The sequence below is a fragment of the Nicotiana tabacum genome, chromosome 6, assembly GCF_000715075.1.
Source record: "Nicotiana tabacum cultivar K326 chromosome 6, ASM71507v2, whole genome shotgun sequence".
NCBI lineage: Eukaryota > Viridiplantae > Streptophyta > Magnoliopsida > Solanales > Solanaceae > Nicotiana > Nicotiana tabacum.
In genome coordinates this window covers 15,729,389-15,747,489 of record NC_134085.1, presented here as the reverse complement: position 1 = coordinate 15,747,489, position 18,101 = coordinate 15,729,389, and positions in this window count along the sequence as shown.

The window sequence follows — 18,101 nt, the reverse complement described above, 5'->3', positions numbered from 1 at the left end:
ATTTCTAAAGGCAATTCGGATTATGCGTTCGCGCAACTTCGAGTGAATATTTAATAAAAGGGATTTTTTGGAGAATAGCAAATTAATTTCCTAAAAACTCGAGATGTGCAGTTCATTGTTTAATCATACAAGGGCGACGATGTTCTTAATTTTATTTTAAATTTCGAACGTATGGTATTTTTTATAATAAAAATATAAAAAATATTATCAACCTTTTTGTGTACACGTATGCATGGCACGATTCTCTATGATTATAAAAGGTATATAATACGAATATACGTACCCGTGATTCGTTTATATAATTGTAAACAATCTAAACAAAAGCGGTAATAAAATCAAGTAGCAAGAAAAAGGGTATTTAGTAAATCAAGATAATTAAGCCAAGAATAAGAATAGTTAAGCGACCGTGCTAGAACCACGGAATTCGGAAATGCCTAACACCTTCTTCCGGATTAACAGAATTCCTTACTCAGGATTTCTAGTTCGCAGAATAACAAACAGAGTCATATTCTCCTCGATTCAGGGATTAAAACTGGTGACTTGGGACGCCTTAAAATTCCCAGGTGGCGACTCTGAAACAAATAAACAAATCCCGTTTCGAATGTCCTTCAATTGGAGATAACTCCCCATGCGCCCCCGCGGGCGCGGAAAAAGGAGGTGCGACAGCTCTGGCGACTCTGCTGGGGATAAAATGTAACCCAGAACCACTGGTTCAGGGTTTAAGAATTCGAGCTTAAAATAACTGTTATAGTTGGCTTTATTTATTATCTGATTTTACATGATATATTCCCAATATGCTAAATAATATTTTTACTGCTTTAATATTATTTGAATTGTGCATATACAATTGCTACGAAACCCCCTTCTTTCTGAGTCTTCTGAATTTATGGTGCACACGTGCGCGTGGCCCACCTTTCTGTTAAAGGTCATACCAAATAAGACGAAGTTGGGACAAGTAACTAGGCCGGGTAGACTTTCGTGCTCCCGGTACGTTGCCCCCACTTCGGCTCAAACTGTCCGTTTGGGTGAGCCAGGTTTAGAACAATATGCCTCAGGTTTTTCACCTAGAATAACCCAGCCATGTACCGGATCCCTAGTAGGAACGTCTATTTGCATCATGTACATTTGGCCTTGGAGACTCAACACAGGGGTTGGGTCTGTCTAGGACAGGTGAACCCGAAATAAAAAGACCATCCTGATGCATCCTACTTGCTACCTGTGCATTCATTTGCCTTGGATTTGCTTGTTGACCAGCTTAATCGAAATCATTGGGAGGGGCGAGGAATAAAATGGGTTGTTTTAAGAAATTCCCAAAAAATAGTTTTAAATCTTGAAATAAAAAGTGTTTAATAAATAAAAATTGAAAATGATTTTTTTAGTATATATTTTCAAAATGAGTCTTGATTTTATTAAAATTAAATTTCAGATACAAAATGAGCACCACACAAAACCCCTCATCCACAAATACAGACGAGTTTCTATTTCAGCTTCAAATGTGGTGGTATGAGTTAGGCGAAGATGGTCAAAAATGGGTCGGGTAGGCCGGGTAGACTTTCGTGCGGGTAGACTTTCGTGCTCCCGGTACGTTGCCCCCACTTCGGCTCAAACTGTCCGTTTGGGTGAGCCAGGTTTAGAACAATATGCCTCATGTTTTTCACCTAGAATAACCCAGCCATGTACCGGATCCCTAGTAGGAACGTCTATTTGCATCATGTACATTTGGCCTTGGAGACTCAACACAGGGGTTGGGTCTGTCTAGGACAGGTGAACCCGAAATAAAAAGACCATCCTGATGCATCCTACTTGCTACCTGTGCATTCATTTGCCTTGGATTTGCTTGTTGACCAGCTTAATCGAAATCATTGGGAGGGGCGAGGAATAAAATGGGTTGTTTTAAGAAATTCCCAAAAAATAGTTTTAAATCTTGAAATAAAAAGTGTTTAATAAATAAAAATTGAAAATGATTTTTTTAGTATATATTTTCAAAATGAGTCTTGATTTTATTAAAATTAAATTTCAGATACAAAATGAGCACCACACAAAACCCCTCATCCACAAATACAGACGAGTTTCTATTTCAGCTTCAAATGTGGTGGTATGAGTTAGGCGAAGATGGTCAAAAATGGGTCGTCAAGCATTTGGGAAATCTCACGGATATTATGAAAGTTAAACCACGTGATGATCTGATTGCGGCGTTAGTAACTTTTTGGGACCCTGTTCACAATGTCTTTCGTTTCTCTGATTTCGAGCTTACTCCTACATTAGAGGAGATAGCTGGATATGCTGGTTTTGACGGAAGTCTAAGAAATCAAAACCTGATATTCACAAAGGCTCCCTCGGTACATCGATTCTTCGGTCTTCTGAACATCAGTAATCAAATCAGGAAAAGCAATGTCATCAACGGATGTTGTTCTTTCAACTTCTTGTATTCAAGGTTCGGAAAGCCAGATGGATTTGAAATTCATGAGAAAGGCCTTACTAACAAGCAAAACAAAGACACCTGGCAGATTCACCGTCGCTTCGCCTTCATAGTGGCTTTTCTAGGAATCATGGTCTTCCCAAACAAAGAGCGAACAATTGATATTCGCACCGCGAAAGTTGTGCAGGTCCTCACCACCAAGGAAAATCATACCCTTGTCCCAATCATTCTCTCAGACATTTATCGGGCGTTGACTTTATGTAAATCAAGAGCAAAAGTCTTCGAAGGATGCAAAATTTTGTTGCAAATGTGGGTGATTGAACATCTCCAACATCAGCCCAAGATCATACAGTATGGGCCAAGCAATGATAATTTCATCGAGAGTTATGAGGAAAGAATAAAAGATTATAAGTCCCCAGAAGGGATAGAAGCATGGGTATCTCATCTAAGGGCTTTAATAGCAAATCAAATTGAGTGGACTTTGGGATGGCTCCCGATGAGGGAAGTGATACACATGTCAACCTCAAGTATTTATTTGCTACTATTGGGATTGAGAAGCATCCAGCCATATGCGCCACTAAGAGTTCTAAGACAACTAGGGAGATACCAAGTAGTTCCTGATGATGAAGATTTGAGTATGCAAGTAATCGAATTACACCCGGAAGCCACTATTCCCGAGGCTCTAATTCAGCAGATGTGAAATGGATGTCGATACTTGAAAAGTGATACTCAAGTCCCAGACGCTACAAGGGGTGAGATAAATCCTGGATATGCAAGGTGGTTTGAGAAACGGTCTAGCGTGGATGATGTACCAGAACCCGAGCTAAGAAGGCCAATAAAAAGACCCCATGTTCAAAACTTTAATGATAAAATCCAAGAGCGGTTGATGTGGGGAGAAAAGGAAAAAGGGTACAAAGCAACTATCCATGCCCTAAAGGAAAATCTGAGGAGCCTCAGTCTGGAGAAAGATTTGCAAGCACAAGAAGCCGAAGGCGAGAAGAAGAGTTTAGCTTGTGAGAATGAAAATCTTCACGCTCGATTTCAAAAAATGAAAAGAGCTTCTGAAACACCAATGAGGAGTTGGAAGGATAAAAAAACCATCGCCAATCTTTTTGAAAGAATGCAAGATTATGATTCCATTCTTGCAGAAAACGAAAGGGCGTTGAGCAAAGCTAAAGAAAGAATCCAACAATTAAACGAAGAAGCCAGATCTAATAAGGAACGCCAAGTAAGGAAATCCGAAGAAGACAGGGCACAATTCAAAAAGGAAAAAGACCATTGGATACATTCAGAAGACCAACTTCGTGCACAACTGGAAGAGGCGAGAAGATACAACAGAGAACATCAACAAGCAGACATCGACAGAGAAAGAGCGCAGGCAAGACTCGATCTGGCCAGACTCCGAGCTCAGTTAGAGTCAGCTTTAGATCATGAGGACCGTGTCAAAGATATAGCCACCACTCGCCAGCAGCAATTGCAGAACCAAGACCAACGTCTCCAAGATTTCAGGGCACAAATCCACGACCTGGCGGTCTACACCTCTCAAAGTTATGTAAACTGCCAAGGAATGGATTATGAAAGGTTTACAGAGCATGCACCCATTTTTGCCCATCATCTAGCAATGGAGTTGGAAAGGATGTATCGTACGCTGGGAGGTCATCCAGGTCAAGCCCCACATTGAGCAGATAATCCAATGATTGACAACAAAAGTGGAAAGTGGGGCATGTTGTGAGATGTTAAGAGTTGTATCTTTTATTTTGATTTGAGTGTGTGTGTTTCAAACCATTTTCTTATAAAGGTTTTCAAATGTAATGTCTGTTCCATCTTTGTATAATGAATAAAAGTGTTTGCCTTATGTCCGAACTACGCAAGGTCTGATTCATGCGGGGGCATGATACGTAGGCAATCTCTATAAGATTCGACCACAATACAATAAAAATGTATATAAGAAAATAAAATAAGAGTGAACAACAATAAAAGACCAAGAAAAGCTGGGATGACGCAAGCAGCCGAGGAAATGCATAATAGAAATGGGTTATCTGTCTAGGAGCATTGCATCTCAACGTGTAATTATATATGTGTTAAACTCTCAAAACTAACAAGTTTGTCCATTTTCCAGAATTCAAGCAGTTAGTTTCTCTAAAGAGTATACTGGCATATTATCATTATCACACGAGATCAAAAGGACCAATACCCGAAAGTATGTCTATCCCAGATGTTGACACAGGTATTGAGATAGAGGAGATGGATGTCGGGAAAATGAAAGAAGAGATGTTTAAACTCAAGCAGCAAATGGCTGAGATGTACCAGGCCTGGTCTACAGGGCAGTCACCCCCATCTTACCCAACTAACCCTGCTCCATCAATGGCCCAAACTCAGGATAATCTTACCACTGAATTATCCCCAAATTTCCCCATCTACCAACACTACCGAGGCACCACCTCTCAGACACCGCAGTCTCCCCTTCCTAAACCAGTTCCATACTTTCCTCCACCAGTGACTCCTGTTTTCGTAGCACCTCCCCCGGCTACATTCCACAAATCTCCTAGTGAGCCCATATTCCAGGCCCAGGACAATCAATATTACCCCCCAGAGCCCACCTTCAAGGCCTCCGAAATCCATTCAACTACTCCTCGTTTTGACCTCCCAACCGAAATTGACAAACCAGTCAAAAATGCTGAACAAGAAGAGATGTTCAGAAAGGTCAAAAGCCTAGAACAATCGTTCCGAGACATGCGAGGGTTAGGAGGACAGGTCAGTGTGGCCTACAAAGATTTATGCTTATTCCCAAATGTGCAATTGCCAGTTGGCTTCACAATGCCTAAATTTGACCTATACAATGGGCACGGTGACCCAGTAGCCCACTTAAGCGAGGAGCTGGGGGAAAGGACGAATTATTAATGGCATACTTCAGTCAAAGTTTAAGCGGATCAGCTTTGGAGTGGTATACACGCCAGGACCATGGGAGATGGTACACCTGGGATGACCTGGCACAGGCATTTGCATACCATTTCCAATACAATCTGGAAATCATCCCAGATCGACTATCTTTGACAAAATTTGAGAAAAAACATAATGAAAGTTTCAGAGAGTATGGCTTCCGGTGGAGAGAACAGGCAGCAAGAGTGGATCCTCCTATGAAGGAGAGTGAAATGGTAGACTACTTCCTTCAAGCCTTGGAACCAACTTACTATGCCCATTTGGTTTCAGCGGTAGGGAAATCATTCAACGAAGTAGTGAAGATGGGAGGTATGGTGGAAGAAGGCCTCAAGACAAATAAAATCATGAGCTATTCAGCAATTAAGGCAACTACTCAAGCTATTCAAGGCGGGGTAGGAGGAATCGGAAGAAAGAAGAGGGAGGAAGCAGCCGTAGTTGATTCAGGAATTTGGTCGGGACCCAGAGGTTCACCGCTTTACTATAATCAACAACGACCTCGCCAATCAGCTTACCACCATGATTCATCTCAACACTACTATCACCCTTCGGAACCTCATTTTTCCATCAACCATGCACAATCATACAATCATCCACCTGCACACGCTAACTGGCGTGCTCCTGTCATACCAGGTACTTACCCACGAGCCTATTCCGGACCAGGTTTCAGGCCTAGGCCAGCATTCAGGGGAGAAAGGGAACAGAAAAAGAAAACCTACACTCCATTGGGAGAGTCCTACACTAGTCTATTCCACAGGCTGAGACAGCTGGACATGCTAAGACCAATACAATCCAAGCTACCCAATCCTGCTCCAAAGAATCTGGACTACACCATTAGCTGTAAGTATTGTTCCGGTACACCAGGCCATGATACGGAAAAATGCTGGCATTTAAAAAATGCAATACAAAAGCTGATTGATACTAACAAAATCGAGGTTCAAACCCCCGAAGCTCCCAATATCAACAAAAATCCAATGCCAGCCCATCAAGAGGCTAATATGATAGAAATAGTACAGGTTGATGGGGAGACAAAGAAGCCTTCACAAACCGTCATGATGATCAGGTCTCATGAAGCCAAGCCGGATAAGCAGTTAACAGAGGAGAAGTCGGTACCTAAGCAAAACAGAAATGATGATGAACCATCTGTGGTAGTCGAGAAGGGATCTTCGAGCAAAGTAGCCACAAAGCAAGAAAGGCCGAAAGTGATAGTACCAGGGGTTGCCAGCAAACCCATTATATTCGTGGAAGGAGCCCGTATGGATCGGGTTATTATCAAACCTGTAACCCAGCTACCAGTGATCAACAATAAGGCCATTCCATGGAACTATGAACGGGTGACTGTAATGTACAAGGGAAAAGAAGTCAAGGAAGAAGTCTGTGAGGTGCAAGGCTTGACTCGTTCGGGAAGATGTTTTACTCCCGAAGAGTTAAGAAAAACTAAAATTAATCCAACACCAATAAAGAGAGCTGTGACGGAAGAAGAAGCGGAAGAGTTTTTAAGAAAAATGAAGCTCCATGACTATTCTGTTGTGGATCAACTGAAGAAGACGCCCGCTCAAATTTCATTGTTGTCATTACTGATCCATTCAGAGGAGCACCGTCTGGCTTTGATGAAAATCCTGAATGAGGCTCACGTTCCCGATAAAATCTCTCTAAATCATTTGGGAAAAATAGCCAACAGAATCTTTGAGGCGAACATAATTACATTTTCTGATGATGAATTGCCTGTGGAAGGGACTGAGCACAACAGAGCTCTTTACCTCACCGTGAAATGTGAAAACTCCGTAGTAACCCGGGTATTGGTTGACAAAGGGTCAAGTGCAAACATCTGCCCTCTTTCCACTTTAAGGAAATTGAAAATCAAAGAGGAGAGGATCCAGAAGAATAGTATTTGCGTACGGGGTTTTGACGGTGGAAGCAGAGATTCATTTGGCGACATAGTGTTGGAACTGACAATAGGGCCGGTTGAATTCACGATGGAGTTTCAATTACTGGACATAACTGTTTCTTATAATCTGTTGTTGGGTCGACCATGGATCCATGCTGCTAAAGCAGTCCCGTCAACACTACACCAGGCGGTCAAGTTTGAATGGGATCATCAAGAAATAGTTGTGCATGGGGAAGAAAGTTTAAATGCTCACAGCAGTGCGATCGTATCGGTCGAAGGAATAGAGAATGACCAGGGACCATGGGTTTACCAGGTGTCCGACACAGTGTCGGTAGAGAAAATTCTAGAGGGGAAGTACCTTCCGAATCCAAAGATAACCTCTGCATCAGTCATGGTAGCCTATGAAATGTTAAAAAATGATTTTATACCCGGCAAAGGTCTGGGCTCATCTTTGCAAGGAATTATACAACCAGTATCTCTCCCCGAGAACTGGGGAACATTTGGTTTGGGATTCATACCCACTGTCGCCGACGTGAGAAAGGCCAGAAAGCTGAAACAAAAAGCATGGGTTCTTCCAAAACCAGTCCCACATCTATCAAATTCTTTTGTCAAGACCGATGCTAAAAATCGCCCGATAACAACAATTCCTAAATCCCTGGTCAATCCTGAGGAGGAATTAATTGAAAGATTCGAGAAATTGTTTAACGATGTGAATATGGTGGAAAGCGGGGAAGGTTGTAGCAACGCAGAAGTTCAATTCGTTGGGCCAGAAACAAAGCTTAATAATTGGAAAGCCACTCCTCTCCCCATTCGAAAGGAGTCTTGGTAGTTTATTTTTGATTTTCCTTCAGTTTGTTTGGGTTACCTCAGGGTTGTAATCCCAATGATACAGTTTGTTTGAAGTGTGCAAACCTTGTTATCTTTCATCATCCAATAAAATACAGTTTCTTTTTTTCATTATCATTCCTGATAGTTTTCTTTTCCTTTTCTTCTTTTTCTGTACAGTTCTTTTTACGCTGGCTCTAGTGATATGGCATGCATGAGGAATCCTCAGCCCAGTCTTAAAAATCAATCTGGTTCCAAAATAATAATTCAAGAAATATATTGTGATTATGAATCAGAATATGATGAAGATGAGGCTTTTGAAGAGATTAGTAAAGAGTTAATTCACTTTGAGGAAAAAACCAAACCTAACCTGAGTGATACCGAAGACATCAACATAGCGGACACGAATAATATTCGGGAAACTAAAATAAGTGTCCATCTCGAACCAAGGATCTGAGAAGAGTTAATTAAAGCACTCATAGAATTCAAAGCTGTTTTTGCATGGTCATATGACGACATGCCGGGCTTGAGCACTGATTTAGTGGTTCACAAATTGCCCACCGATCCAATGGTGCCTCCTGTCAAGCAGAGGCTGAGAAAATTCAAGCCTGATATGAGTGTGAGAATTAAGGAAGAAATCACCAAACAGTTGGAAGCAAAGGTCATTCGAGTCACTCGATATCCTGTTTGGTTAGCTAATATCGTTCCTGTACCAAAGAAAGACGACAAAATTAGAGTATGCGTCGACTACCGCAATCTCAACAAAGCAAGTCCAAAGGATAATTTCCCATTACCCAATATCCATATTTTGATCGATAATTGCGCCAAGCATGAGATAGGATCTTTCGTGGATTGTTATGCCGGGTATCATCAAATTCTAATGGATGAAGAAGATGCAGAAAAGACAGCATTCATCACACCATGGGGAACTTATTGCTACCAAGTAATGCCATTCGGTTTAAAAAACGCCGGGGCAACTTACATGAGAGCAATGACCACAGTGTTTCATGATATGATACACAAGGAGATTGAAGTATACGTGGACGATGTGATCATAAAATCAAAGCATCAGGCCGACCACGTTGGGGATTTGAGGAAATTCCTCTTAAGACTTCGCAGGTACAACCTCAAGCTTAACCCTGCCAAATGCGCATTTGGAGTTCCATCTGGAAAGTTGCTGGGATTCATAGTCAGTCGGCGAGGCATCGAGCTAGACCCATCAAAAATCAAAGCCATCCAAGAATTGCCACCTCCAAGGAACAAAACTGAAGTAATGAGTTTGTTAGGGAGGTTGAATTACATCAGCAGGTTTATTGCTCAGCTCACGACAACCTGTGAGCCTATTTTCAAATTATTGAAAAAGGATGTTGCGGTCAAATGGACCGATGACTGTCAAGAAGCGTTTGATAAGATAAAAGGATACTTGTCGAACCCACCCGTGCTGGTCCTACCGGAGCTAGGAAGACCTCTGATTCTTTACTTGACGGTCTTGGAAAATTCATTTGGTTGTGTATTGGGGCAACATGACCTCACCGGCAGAAAAGAACAGGCCATCTACTACCTTAGCAAGAAATTCACAGCTTTTGAGGTTAAGTATACTCATCTGGAAAAGACATGTTGCGCCCTAACGTGGGTAGCTCAGAAGTTGAAACACTATTTGTCGTCCTACACTACTTACCTCATTTCGCGTCTGGATCCATTGAAATATATTTTTCAAAAGCCTATGCCAACAGGGAGACTTGCAAAGTGGCAGATATTGCTCACAAAATTTGACATCATCTATGTGACTCGGACTGCAATGAAAGCCCAAGCACTGGCTGATCATTTAGCTGAAAACCCGGTCGACGAGGAGTACGAGCCGTTGAAAACCTATTTTCCTGATGAAGAAATAATGCATATCGATGAGATCGAGCAAATTGAAAAACATGGCTGGAAACTTTTCTTCGATGGGGCTGCTAACATGAAAGGAGTCGGGATAGGAGCTGTAATCATTTCTGAAACAGGGCACCACTATCCTGTTACGGCTCAACTACGATTTTATTGCACCAATAATATGGCTGAATATGAAGCTTGTATTTTGGGGTTAAGGCTAGCCAAAGACATGGGTATCCAGGAAATCTTAGTCATGGGAGATTCGGATCTTCTGGTACATCAAATTCAAGGAGAATGGGAAACCCGAGACTTGAAGCTCATACCATACCGACAATGTCTACATGATCTTTGTCAGCAGTTTCAATCAGTAGAGTTCCGGCATATTCCAAGGATCCATAATGAGGTTGCCGATGCATTGGCTACCTTGGCATCAATGTTGCACCATCCAGACAAAGCTTATGTGCATCCACTACATATTCAAGTCCACGATCAGCATGCTTATTGCAATATGGTTGAAGAAGAATTTGATGGTGAACCATGGTTCCACGACATCAAGGAGTATATCAGAATGGGTATATATCCCGCACAAGCCACAGGAGATCAAAAGAGGACCATTAGGCGATTGACAAATGGATTCTTCTTAAGCGGAGGAGTTTTGTATAAAAGAACACCAGATCTTGGATTATTAAGATGCATAGATGCCAGACAAGCTACGGCTGTCATGTATGAAGTACATTCAGGAGTTTGTGGACCCCACATGAGTGGATATGTATTGGCAAAGAAAATTCTCCGAGCTGGTTACTATTGGCTTACCATGGAGCGAGATTGTATCAGTTTTGTGCGCAAGTGTCATCAATGCCAGATACACGGGGATTTAATTCATTCTCCACCATCCGAGTTGCACACAATGTCGGCACCATGGTCCTTCGTCGCTTGGGGCATGGATGTGATTGGACCAATTGAGCCTGCAGTATCCAATGGGCACAGGTTCATTCTGGTAGCCATTGATTATTTTACCAAATGGGTTGAGGCCAAAACATTCAAATCAGTGACCAAGAAAGTTATGGTCGATTTTGTCCACTCAAATATCATATGTCGATTCGGAATCCCAAAGGTGATCATCACAGATAACGGAAAAATATGAAAAACGTATGATACGTAGGCGCCTCACGGCGCCTACTCTCTCTTGGAATCAATGGAAATCAAATATGAAAAATATAATTGTTTAAAAAAAAAATCACTATTATTTAGTGAACTACGTTTGACCTGATTCCTCAAGAAGGATACGGCGCCTTACGGCTCGGTCATAGGGTGCACGATATGCATAATGTGCACAAAAAGAAACATCAAGAGACCCCAATCAAGAAACTGGGGCAGGAATTATATTGGAAATAAGAAAAAGATTCCAAGAGTTGTAATTGTAAACCCATATCAAAACTGTTTAACTTTTGATACCTTTCCATTCCAACCCCATACCAAAAAGACCTTTCGACCAATCTTAGAAAATGCCGAGTCGAGCAAATGAAGATGGTTCATAACACTCTGATCCAAACAAGAAAAGAAAGTAAAAATGAGAGAGTCTTATAGGTGAAAACCCACATGGGCACCATGAGACGACGAAAGTTGAGAGAAGGTAAAATGAGAGAGTCTTATTGGTGAAAACCTTCGCAGGCACCATAAGGCAAAAAGAAAAAAAATGAACAAATGAGGAAGGTTTGCCGGTGAAAACTCTTTTAGATACAGCGACCCAAATAAGGTTTGTAAATTGGCAAAAGAAAATTGGGTTGTGGAAAATTTGGGAAAACAAAATGAAACAATTGAAAAGAGGTTGGTTAAAAGACTGGGTTGATTAATCCAAAATGCATACCATGATCATTGGTGTCAGTAACTCCAATCAGATAAGTCCTTTATTTTTTCTCCAACAGTCATCCAAATTTGGATTTTTCTTTTCATTTTAGATTGTCGAAATCGTCATGTTTTCGTCACTAATAATCTTACTCTTCTAAAAGCTTTTGAGATGAGCTTTGTTCCAAACAAATAAGAAGGAATGTCAAGGTATACTACCAAAATTCAAGGTTGCATAGGACAAAAATACGGCCATGATGGGCAGGAGGTAATAAAAAATAATAAGATATGGGTGTAAGAAAAGTGGAATCAAAAGCGGATCAGCAATGTCAGGAGAGACATATGATTACGGTTAAAAAGGTTTGAAGGAAAACATACAGTTGGGGATCCTATAGTTAAGGATCAATTACAAGGACAGAACAGTCTTTTCAACCATTCCAAGGCAATAAAACAAGACGAAGAGAAGCCCCACCGTCGGCAAGAATGCCCCAGTTAACCACCCTGTTTTAAACTAACGAAGTTTTCTTTGATTTGAAACAGGGGCAAAAACAACATTTGTGTCAGGAAACACCCGGAGAAAGAATTAAAGGAGAAATCAGGCGTCCACCTGGAGAATGAGGATGAAAAATTAAAGAAGAAATCAGGCGTCCACCTGGAGAATGAGGATGAAGAATTTAAGAAGAAGTCAGGCGTCCACCTGGAGAATGAGGATGAAAAATTGAAGAAGAAATCAGGCGTCCACCTGGAGAATGAGGATGAAAAATTTAAGAAGAAGTCAGGCGTCCACCTGGAGAATGAGGATGAATAATTTAAGAAGAAATCAGGCGTCCACCTGGAGAATGAGGATGAAGAATTTAAGAAGAAGTCAGGCGTCCACCTGGAGAATGAGAATGACGAATTTAAGAAGCAATCAGGCGTCCACCTGGAGAATGAGGATGAAGAATTTAAGAAGAAGTCAGGCGTCCACCTGGAGAATGAGGATGAAGAATTGAAGAAGAAATCAGGCATCCACCTGGAGAATGAGGATGAGGAATTAAAGAAGAAATCAGGCGTCCACCTGGAGAATGAGGATGAAGAATCGAAAAGGAAATCAGGCGTCCACCTGGAGAATGAGATGAAGAATTTAAGAAGAAGTCGGGCGTCCACCTGGAGAATGAGGATGAAAAATTGAAGAAGAAATCAGGCGTCCACCTGGAGAATGAGGATGAAGAATTTAAGAAGCAATCAGGCGTCCACCTAGAGAATGAGGATGAAGAATTTAAGAAGAAGTCAGGCGTCCACCTGGAGAATGAGGATGAAGAATTGAAGAAGAAATCAGGCGTCCACCTGGAGAATGAGGATGAGGAATTAAAGAAGAAATCAGGCGTCCACCTGGAGAATGAGGATGAAAAATTAAAGAAGAAATCAGGCGTCCACCTGGAGAATGAGGATGAAGAATTTAAGAAGAAGTCAGGCGTCCACCTGGAGAATGAGGATGAAAAATTGAAGAAGAAATCAGGCGTCCACCTGGAGAATGAGGATGAAGAGATAAAGAAGAAATCAGGCGTCCACCTGGAGAATGAGGACAAGAAAAATTAAAGAAGAAATCAGGCGTCCACCTGGAGAATGAGGATGAAGAATTAAAAAGAAATCAGGCATCCACCTGGAGAATGAGGATGAAGAATTAAAGGAGAAATCAGGCGTCCACCTGGAGAATGAGGATGAAAAATTAAAGAAGAAATCAGGCGTCCACCTGGAGAATGAGGATGAAGAATTTAAGAAGAAGTCAGGCGTCCACCTGGAGAATGAGGATGAAAAATTAAAGAAGAAATCAGGCGTCCACCTGGAGAATGAGGATGAAGAATTTAAGAAGAAATCAGGCGTCCACCTGGAGAATGAGGATGAAGAATTTAAGAAGAAATCAGGCGTCCACCTGGAGAATGAGGATGAAGAATTGAAGAAATCAGGCGTCCACCTGGAGAATGAGGATGAAGAATTAAAAAGAAGTCAGGCGTCCACCTGGAGAATGAGGATGAAAAATTAAAGAAGAAGTCAGGCGTCCACCTGGAGAATGAGGATGAAGAAATAAAGAAGAAATCAGGCATCCACCTGGAGAATGAGGATGAAAAAAAATTAAGAAGAAGTCAGGCGTCCACCTGGATAACATGGATGAAGGATCGAAAAGGCAATCAGGCATCCACCTGGAGAATAAGGAAATACAATTGAAGGATCAGCAGTCAGGCACCCACCTGAAGAACAGAATGGCAATATAGTTTGACATTACGGGTAAAGTCAAAAGCCCGCCCATGTGAGAAAGGAGCACACGTAAAGTCAATAAAGCAGAGGATTCCAACCAAATCCCCAGCAAGAACAACAAGAAGTCCCAAACAAATAAAGGAAATACGGGACACAATGAAAGGAAATGCAGAACAAGTCAGAAGCAAAAGATGTCCAAAAGTCACCAAGACATCAAGACAACAAGAAACGCAAGGGCATGATCTAGATAAGATTCTGTAATTCATATACCATAGTCTAGTTTAGCTTTTGTTTTACCTTTGAAGCAAGGTGTAATAAGGAGGTCAGCAAGCAGTAAAAGCAGCACAAAACAGCAGTAACTTCACAGTCCCATGGTAGTCCCAGCTACCCAAAGTTTCCCGAACTACATTGACCTGATTCCTTTATAGCCAAGGATATGTAGGAAACCTTTGAAGCAAAGGTTCGGTCAAATCTTTCAAAAAATGCTTCCCACGGAGTATTTGAACGGGCAAAAATCGCTCGTATCCGCTCACTTTATCTTTGCACGAAAACTCTTCGAGTTTCCGCACAAAGAGGGGCAGCTGTGAGCACGTGATTTTTGCCTCACGAAAATTACTCCAAAACAAAATAAAAAAAAAGTAAAGATAAAACAATTTTTTGCTTAGTGTGCAATTTTTAGAATTTGAGTGGCATTTATTAAATATTTGTGTTATGTCCGTAAATGTCTACTTTGTTTGTTAAAATGAAAAATAAAATAAAAAACACATGTTGCATTCATAATTAGGATTTAATTATGCATTTAAGAGTTAATTAAAATAAAATCACAAAACAAAATACGCATTTATTCTATTTTAAATGTTTCACTGTGTTATTAATGTTTTATCTATGTGTTAATAGTTGTTAAAAGTAATTAATATTTTGTAAGAGTAATTTTATTTTTATAATTTTAATTAGGATTTTAATAATTAAAGAATAAAATTGGAAATTGAAAAGAGTTGATTAAAATGTAAAGAAAAACGGACTGGGCCATTTATTTGACAAAAATATTCAGGCCCAAAACAATACATTTTACCCAGCCCAAGTCAGTCAATCCAAAAACCATCAAACGACGTAGTATAGGGAAAATACTACGCCGTTTGATGATGCCCGGTCATTTAATTACAAATGCAAACCATACGGCGTCGTATGGTTGCAATAGATCGGGGCCGTTCATTACTTCTGATCCAAGGGTTCCCAGGATTTTGACCTAACCCGTGATCCCTACCCGATCCAGTACCCGGGCCGACCCATTCCCCAACTAAACCAAAACGACGCCGTTCATGTAAGCATATAGATCCTGGCCATCCATTCTGCCTGATCTAACGGCCAGTATCAATCCACCCCATCCCTATATAAATCCAAATCCCTACCCCGGCCCCCTAACTAAACACCCCCCTCTCCACTGTTCATCATCATCTCCGGAAAAACACACCCTAACCCTAGCCGCCCTCATTCCCCATTGCCTGAAACCCGGCGGCAACAACGCCGCCGGTCACCACCTTAACACCCCGGAACCCCCTGACCATCCTCTATCCAAATATGTTAGCCACTTGGCTCGAATCCTCCTGAAGGTTCTCGAATCTTCATTTGAAGATTCGAGCCAAACTCAGATCTAAACCAACCAGCCCCAAATAACGCCATAGCTTCCCCTAACTACCCTCGTTGTGGATCTGGTGTTGGTTTGGTTCGAATCACCTCAGAACTCTTCGAATCTTCTTTTGAAGGTTCAAGCCAAATATGAACTCACTCAGATTCCTTCCAAACTAACACCAAATGACCCCTAGGCCTCCCTCACCCTTGTGTCATCTTTGGTTCCCTTCGAATTTGCCCAGAAGTATTCGAATTTAAGATCCAAGAATCAGAAACCCTAAAAATTTCAAAAATATGGAATTTGCCCGAATTAAATAGAAGATTGGGGTCTAATCGACCTTAGTCGAAGTATTTACAGTTGAAAATACTTCGACTAAGGTCTGTTTGATTTCAAAAAAGGTCCGAATTCAAAGTCAAGTTTGGGTCCACATAATTGAAAGATTCCGAGGTATTTTTTCCTATTTTTCTTTTGTTTACTACATATATTGTTGCCTATTTTAGTTGTCTGTGTAATTTTTCATATTTTTGTTTGTTTAATTCTGTGATTCTGTCTCATACCTGGCTACTTGATCAAAATATGAATTGTTTCTGTTGGTTGCGATTATTTACAATGTGTGTAATCGACTCGATTAAGTTCGTCGATTAGTTATATTATGAATTCTCGTTTATGATAATACTGATTGAAACAATCTGTTTCTATTTTTATGGACTGTTTGTTGACAATCATTGTAGATAGTCAGTTGATTAGTATCGTAAATTAAATCATGTTTGTTTGCAAATCAGTAAGTTCATCAAATAGGTGTTATGTATGTTGATTTCTGAGCATTAAGTTCAGGGCAGTGTCAATACTGACAATGCCTGCATTTGTTGCTCTTTGTTCAGTTTTGAATTTCAGTTGAAATGTTCTATTGAGTTCTGTATATTGTTAATATGTTTGTATGCAAGATCAGTGTTCAATCTGAATTTAGCTTTTATCCAGTAGCTATTAGACATTGGGTTTGTTAGATCAATTAGCTATCAGTGAAAAAACAGAATGTTTGTTTGATTTAGGAATTGGTTATTAGCTGCTAAACAGTTTAATTCAGATAATTTTGTTAAGGTTTAGGCAGTTTTGGTCTGGGGCAGTAATAACAGTAATATTAAGGGATTTTCAGGGGTATTTCTGGAATGAAACAGTGAGGGTAATATGATAATAGTAGTGTGCTAATAGTGGAGTGTTAATGGCTTTTAGTTTAATGAAATAATGGGAAACAAAGGGTAATGGAAATGCTGGAAATCAGGAAAAGTTCACTTAATGGGATTTAAAGTAGTAAAAGCAGAATTTTAGTGGGATTTTCTTATTTTTAAAAGAAAGAAGGGGGTCCAGATAGTAGGCTGCAAAAAGAGAGGCAGACCTGTATAAGATAGAGGGGATTGGATGAGATTTTAGAGAGAGATTTTTGAATACACAGAAGAGAGACATTAAGAGAAAAGAGAGAGAGAAAAAATCTGGAGGAATACACAGAAACATATAGGAGAAAATCTGGACAGAAATTAAGAGAGGAAAACTTAAGAGAAAAATCAGAAATAGGAATCTGAAACAGATAGAAGAAAGAAACTGAAAGCTGAAACAGATAGAAGAAAGAAACTGAAATCTGAAATGTTATTTTTCTAGAATCTATCCGTTTTTTGTCTGTGGATATTGTTCGGTTTAAATCTGAAATTTTTCTCAAATTTCTGTCACTGTTCATCTGGGTTAACGGGTCTTGTTCAGACCTGCTGTGTTATTGGTATATTCTGCCGGTGTTTTGTTGCTGCTATTACTGCTGAAATTTACTCCTTCTACCTTCATTTCCAGGTACATATCTTTTAAACTCATGTTGTGAAAAGCTTCAACATGACAAATAAATGAAGCTTGGGAATTATAATTCTGTTTTCCATTCGTCTAAGTTCATTATTTTAAATTTCAGTTTTGTTTCATACTGATTAATATAGTAATATGCTTGATAGAATAACTATTAGTTGATCATTTCTCTTTTGAAATTCGTATGAGCGTAGTAATAATGTTGCCTATTTCGGAATCTCATTAAAAGCATAGTTATGATTGGATTGCCAAGATAGGAAAATATGGCATAAAGATTGGCCATTAATTAAGCCTTGTGGCATTGTTAGTTGAATAAAGAATAGTATGAAAATATCAAAAACCATATTGCTAGTTTATTCTAATATCTGATTTAGTTGTGTATTGAATGATGTAAGTTGTACGTTCATATATGGCATGATAATAGGTATATATAGAACCATAAGTGGAAGGTGATTTGATATAGCTCGTTACGAGGTTAGAGTTTTATGAATGTTTCAGACGTACAATTATGTTGCATGTAAGGCAAATTTTATTGAATCGATTTGTATAATAATTCCCTTTCTTATTAACTTGATGTCTATCTACCATCGTAAACAAATTAACCAAAC